The 7,354-nt window shown below is 42.0% G+C and overlaps 1 pseudogene; it reads left to right on the forward strand.

Moving 5' to 3' along the window:
- The first annotated feature begins 910 nt into the window (after positions 1-910).
- Positions 911-7,060, forward strand: LOC137259627 (uncharacterized; annotated as a pseudogene).
- The last annotated feature ends 294 nt before the right edge of the window (positions 7,061-7,354 follow it).

The raw sequence follows: 7,354 nt of genomic DNA on the forward strand, positions 1-7,354 counted from the left end.
TCAACACTGGCATGATATCTCAGTCCCAACCATAGTTTGTTCATTTACCATCTGCTCTACAATCGGGTACGGGTGTATTACAGGCGAAGACATAGACGCAGCCAAAGACACCTTTTCTAGCAGATTAGGCATATTTGCACGTCCCGTTCGATCTCTAGCTGTCAGGATTACCTGGTCTCGTGATCAAGCTACCATTCTTGTAGAATGCAATTTGACCCCGGCTTTTCAAATCAGAAAGAGATCATTTGCAGCACCGATATTGCCATATCTTAGATTTTCTCGGTGTCTCTTTCATTCTTGGGGGTCTAGTGTCTCTCTGTGTGTACACGTCTGTATCTGTGTCAGTTTGTCTGTGTGTGTGTGTTTTGTATGTATGTATGTTTGTAAGTGGCTGTGAATGTCCACATTCTATACATAATTATACTATACTTTCTTATCTATATCTTTCTTATTTGTGGTATATACATAGGAATTATTGCAAATAATTCACATTCCAATTACTTCATGCTTATTTAAAGATATGTTTATTTTAGATGTTATGAAATATATACATATGATATTAATATCATGCAAAGGACTATAGACTCACTGAATTTCAGTTACGCATGTAGAAGGAACTGACATGTTAAGATGGTTCAGGACTCGACACTTGTCTGTTTGTTCGCCTGTCTGTTGAATACTATTCACAACCTATCTTTGTGTGTTCACGTTGTCAAACGATTGTGTGCGATAGGCTTTGTGTGTGTGTGTGTGTGTGTGTGTGTGTGTGTGTGTGTGTGTGTGTGTGTGTGTGTGTGTGTGTGTGTGTGTGTGTGTGTGTGTGTGTGTGTGTGTGTGTGTGTGTGTGTGTGTGTACAGGCAGACAGGCAGTTAAAAGCTGGTATATCAATATTTGATTCACTTTTCAGACATGTCGGGGAGTCAGAGGAAGACAGAATGTGAACGTCCTGACATGGAAAGTGAGACAGAAGGTGATGAAACGTTCACAGTGGACAACCCGGCACCATCAGCAGTAGCACAACTTGTTTACGACAACGATGTTCACGTCGTCCCCCAAGGTGGCCATGGTGATGGAACATTCTCTATGGACATGACAGCATCATCAGAAGTGGTCGAGCGTCAGGTCACTGCCGGAAAGGGTGACATGGCTGTTTACGGCAGGCGAGAAAGGCAGGCAGTGTCAACTAGAATAACTGCAGGTAATTAGAATGTTTGTCACGAACAAAATATTCACTACATTTAATGAAATATCCGTACCAATGACAGTACTTATTGTTGTTACTCTTATTGTTATTTATTGTGTATTTCACTTATTGTTGTCATCTCCCAAATTACATAATTATTTTTTAAGTATCATACATTCTCAACTACAGCAAGCTCCACTGTGACTCGCGTGTTGTTTCTACTCTCATTCCAGGGTCTGACTTTAAAGGCATCATAGTACAGGACTCTTCTGACGTCAGATTATCTGTTGGAAGCCAGAATGACGGAATAGTGAAGCCAGGTATTAATAAGGTTATTGAAAAAGAAATGAATTGTTATAGAGCCAAACCGATGCATATAGCAGGTTTCCGACTTAAAGGGATGACTTAAAGGCCACATGCAGCCAAAAACTCAAACATAATTACACTACGGATACCATTTATTCATCACATATAAAGTGCATTGCTGATTACGAAAAATCAAATAAAGAAAATTATAAGGGTATAATCGCCAATCAAAAGTGCAATATTTTGTACTTGGATTTACCTCCCTCGAAACGAAGCAACCACGATGTAGAACCCAGTCAGGTCCGGTGGATGTGCACTCAAGTGTGACGAAGCTATTTTACTGGCTAATCTTCATTTGCCGAACGCTTAGCCCGCTCTTTGTTTATGACTTCTAAGCCCGGTAGGTGTTAATTGCATGTAGTCAGTGATTGAAGTTGTACATTGCATATTGTCCCTAGCTGATAGACTGGCAGATATATAAGTGTCAATGAACCAGACATTGAGTTTTTACTCTGTGACAGGGTCATTTTATCTCAATCAGCATGTTTTTCTTTTATGTAACGAGTAGATTGTTTACTTGTTTGAGTACACAACCAAGATCAGACTACTGCTCACGACCTCTTACTCCGGGCAACCATACTGTTTGACGCTCCCCGACCATAGCAGTTGAAACCACTTTTTACCTCAGGGCTGGGGGAAAATTAGTAACCAAGACTTGTAAAAGACTACCTATAAACACACTGAATATATAGGTGATGAATAGGGACGTTTTATGTAGATAACAATGTTGTATACATCTTGTTGGTAGTGTGGTGGTAGCATAACTTGGTTATGTCTTTCTCATCTCGGTTGAACGTCGGTTGAATCTTTTGATTGGAATTCCTTGTTAGTTTCAAGATGATTTTGTTATGGTGTAAAGGTGACTGTGAGTCTCAGGTTGCCGATGGATCAGTTGGCAGTTGGCCTGTTGCTACAATATGGCAGAGAAACATTAATAGATTCCCTGGATCGTCTTGGTATATGCGTCTCAGAAGCTTCATACAATTCAATTATGTAACAGATTTATTCATTGGCCAAAGAGACCCGTGAGGGTAGAATAGGCCTTGAGCAACCCATGCTTGCCGTAAGAGGCGACTAACTGGATCGAGTGATCAGGCTCGCTGACATGGTTGACACATGTCATCGGTTCCCAATTGCTCTGATCGATGCTCATACGTTGATCACTGGATTGTCTGGTCCAGACTCGATTATTAACAGACCGCCGCACTATAACTGGAATATTGCTGAATGCGGCATAAAACTAAACTCAACCACTCACTGACTTATTGGCATAAGAAGACCTTGCCAGAAAAAAATCGTATGTGGCAAGGGGAACCAGAGATAGATTCGATATTGTAGAGGATATATGATTTTAGGATGATGTGGTAAATTTTACTTTTTGTCTTGTAGATATGCTCCAAATGAATCTGAAACGAGTCAAAGATGTCTTTGTGAAAACTGCTACGTACAGAAGAGTGAAGGCACGCTTGGAGAAGCATGGTCATGTAACAATAAGTGGTGCCTCAGGTGAAGGAAAGACGTCCATTGCCTTGATGGTAGGAGCAGAGCTCAGCAACCAGGGGTATGAACTTTTGTTTGTTGATGATGTGGATAAATTCGAGCTGAAGAATTGTGACCTGTGTGGAAAGAAGGTGTGTCTCATATTGGATGATATATTTGGAACAGTCGGCTTATCAACTGATGTTCCCCATCTGAAGTCCATTCTACAAAACCTGAAACATTATTTAGAAGATGCCAAACGTATCAAGGATGCCCAGCGCGAAACGCTTGCAGGCACTGAATCAGCGATTTGTGTAATCTTCACTACCAAATCGTACAATATGGAATGTGGAGTCGCAAAGTTGGAAGGCCAAGAATATTATTTTTTCAGAGGACCATCGCTTCTTGATTTGACAAAAACGAAATCGTGTCATTATAGTTCCCAGGAAAGAAGAAAGATACTACAGAAACAGTTAGAGTGTCATAACATCCATTTGGACCTCGATATGAAGCAGATCTGTGACACAAGAGATGCTTTGTTTGGCTTCCCCTTGATATGTACTCTGTTTTGTGAATTTCACAGCTTTCAAAAAGATCCTTTACAGTTTTTCCGAGAACCCCTTTTTTGTCTACGGCGAGAAATTGACATGATCATGGAACGTAGAAATGATCAGTCTGCCGCACTCATCCTGATGTTGTTGTGTGAAGATCATCTGAACTTGAGCCAGGTAGAAATGGAATCTGAAAATCATGTTTTAGAAGCTAATCTACAGGCTGTAAAAAGTGTGGTGTCAGTAACTTCACGGACAGCAGTTGCCAAAGCCATCAGGTGTTACAGGGATACGTTTTTCACTAATGGAGATGTCCTTGGATTTTCACATTCCACCATCTACGACGCCTGTGCGTGTGCCCTTTTCAAAATGAATCCATCCTTCGTTCTGAACCACTGCAGTATCAGATTCCTTTATGAGCGTGTACAGGCCCAGCAAGTCCATACTACCGCGATAGATAATCACCTCCACATCATCTACGTCTCAGATGCTTACTATGACACAATTGCCTCCAGACTGGCCGATGCTGTTGCCAAAGGCAACTATAGTATGTCTATAACACACCCTATTTTGAAAAACAAACAAATGGTGGACAAAGTGTTCCAGATGCTTCAACTGAAGAAATCCAATATGTTAAAACGTTTGTTGAATACTAAGGTCACAAAGCGACTTGCCATGCTACATGCAAAGGAGGAAGAGAAACACTTACTGTACTGGGCAGTTCATGCACATAGTCCATACTTGGTTGAGAAAATCCTTGATGTTGGATACCATTTTTCAGATGAAGAGATCAATGAAGCCTTCAGGGCCTGTGCATCCTGTGGGAACAAAACAGTGTTGTTGTTGTTGTTATCTTCCAAATATGAGTCACTGTTTCATCCAAGAGTGCTGAATGAAGCTCTAGTGACTGCTACAGAAAATAATCACAAAGACGTCGCAATGGCCGTACTTAACAATGGAGCTGACGTATTTCTATCAAAAAATAATGTTGGTGAAAATGTCTTTCAAATTGCTAAGATGAAGGGGTTCAGTCAACTAGGAAGAGAATTTTTTGGATTTGTTACCGAAGGATTAAATATCGAAGATCTGACTGGAGACTTCGACTTTCAAAGAGCTTCTCATTCGGCCTTGCAGTACAGTTGTACTGTAGAGGACTCAAGATTTGCACAATTCTTCCTTCCAGTTACTGATATCAATACAAGAGATTCTGAGGGCAGAACACTGGTTATGATTGCTGCTTCACATGGAAACCGTCGTATGTTCAATCTGCTCAGGTCTGAAGGGGCCAATATTCATCTAACTGATAGTGATAAAAATAATGTACTCCACTCGGCTTGTCAGGGAAGACATATTTCAACTCATTACTCTCCATCTACGTCGAATGAGGTTTGGACAATGGTTCCATTTGAAACTGTCTTAATTGTGAACGATCTGCTTCTCTTGCTTGACTGTAATTGTCGTGGACAGTTGGGTCGCACACCAGTGATGGTATCAGCTTTGTATGGGAAAAAGAACCTTTTTGACCTGCTCGTGTCAAAGGGAGCTGATCTCACACTAAAAGATGACAAAAATGACACCATCCTTCATTTGGCATGTCGAAGTGGAAATAGTCTCATTGTGGAAAAACTGCTTCCATTGTTTGACATTAATTGTCGTGGACAGATGGGTCTCACACCAGTGATGGTATCAGCTTCGTATGGGATGAAAGATGTTTTCGACCTGCTCGTGTCAAAGGGAGCTGATCTGACACTAAGAGATGACAAAAATAACACCATCCTTCATAGGGCATGTCGAAGTGGAAATAGTCCCATTGTGAAAAAACTGCTTCCATTGTTTGACATTAATTGTCGTGGACAGTTGGGTCGCACACCAGTGATGGTATCAGCTTCGTATGGGAAGAAGGATGTTTTCGACCTGCTCGTGTCAAAGGGAGCTGATCTCACACTAGAAGGTGAGAAAAATGACACCATCCTTCATTTGGCATGTCGAAGTGGAAATAGTTCCATCGTTAAAAGACTACTTCCATTGTTTGACATTAATTGTCATGGACAGTTGAGTCGCACATCAGTGATGGTATCAGCTTCGTATGGGAAGAAGGATGTTTTCGACCTGCTCGTGTCAAAGGGAGCTGATCTGACACTAAGAGATGACAAAAATTACACCATCCTTCATTTGGCATGTCGAAGTGGAAATAGTTCCATCGTTGAAAGACTACTTTCATTGTTTGACATTAATTGTCATGGACAGTTGGGTCGCACACCAGCATTTAGCTTTGTATGGGAAGAAGGACCTTTTTGACCTGCTCGTGTCAAAAGGGAGCTGATACCATCAGTGATGGTATCAGCTTCGTATGGGAAGAAGGATGTTTTCGACCTGCTCGTGTCAAAGGGAGCTGATCTGACACTAAGAGATGACAAAAGTTACACCATCCTTCATTTGGCATGTCAAGGTGGAAATAGTTCCATTGTTGAAAGACTACTTCCATTGTTTGACATTAATTGTCGTGGACAGTTGGGTCTCACACCAGTGACGATATCAGCTTTGCGTGGAAATCACAGTGTTTCGGAGCTCCTTTTGAAACGTGGAGGTAACCGTGTGTGTGTGTAAGTGATGGTAATTTTACATTCAGCATGTAGAGGTGGTAACATGTTGATTGTTGAAGATGTCATAGGTGACTTTGATATTGAGGCAAGAAGTCTCTACGGTCCAACACCACTCCTGGAGGCAGCCAGAGGAGGCCACATTCCTGTAGTTGACTTCCTTGTGTCCCGAAACGCTGACATCAAAAGAGTCGACAACTTTTGCAACAGCTTGTTGCACGTTGCTTGTGTGGGTGGGCACCGAGGTATGGTGGACCATGTGTGCCAATGGTTTAATATTGACCGCAGAAACACATTTGGGTGGACTCCTGCAATGGTAGCATCTGTCTTTGGAAAGTCTGGAGTGTTTGACTACCTCATACAACAAGGTGCAGATCTGACGCTGGTTGACAAGACTGGAGATGATTTGTTCACTCTCGCTCTACTGGGAGGATGCAGACAAATCATAGAACGATTATCACCCGATGGACAATATGTGAGAGAGCACACGCCTTGGAATGACCTGATGCGATCTGTAGTGGTTGGATCTTTCGACATTCTGAATGTTTGGCATGGAAACAGGCCGGAGTTGGTTCAGACAGACCAGTTTGGAGACAGCCTGCTTCATCTGGCGTGTCGAGGAGGCAACAGGAAATGTGTTGAGTTTCTGCTCCCGTTCTATGACATCAACGTGAGAGGCCGGTATAACTGGACACCGGTGATGGTGGCGGTTGTGTGTGGACACAGGGATGTCTTCCAGCTGCTGGTGGAGCACAAAGCGGATCTTTTCTTGCTCTCTGACTCAGGAGAAAGCATTCTTACACTTGCTCAGAGATGACAGAGCAATGATATTGTGAAATACCTGAGAAATAATTTAGGAAATTCACGGCAGTTAGAGTAAGTGAGTGATGGAGTTTAACTTTACGTCGCATTCAACAATACTCCAGCTATAAGGCAGGAGTCTGTAAATTATCGAGTCTGGACCAGACATTCCAGTTATTAACAGCGTGAGCATCGATCTGCGCAATTGGGAACCGATGACCACAAGATCCCATTAGTCGCCTCTTGAGACAAACATACTGGCCTTTTGTGGCAAGCATGGAGGGAGTTAGAAATGCTTTAATTGCCTTTGGAAAATTGATAGACGTTAAATAATGAAAGACTGTCAATGATCGTTCTGTACAATGAAAACTGT

The sequence above is a fragment of the Haliotis asinina genome, chromosome 13, assembly GCF_037392515.1.
Source record: "Haliotis asinina isolate JCU_RB_2024 chromosome 13, JCU_Hal_asi_v2, whole genome shotgun sequence".
NCBI lineage: Eukaryota > Metazoa > Mollusca > Gastropoda > Lepetellida > Haliotidae > Haliotis > Haliotis asinina.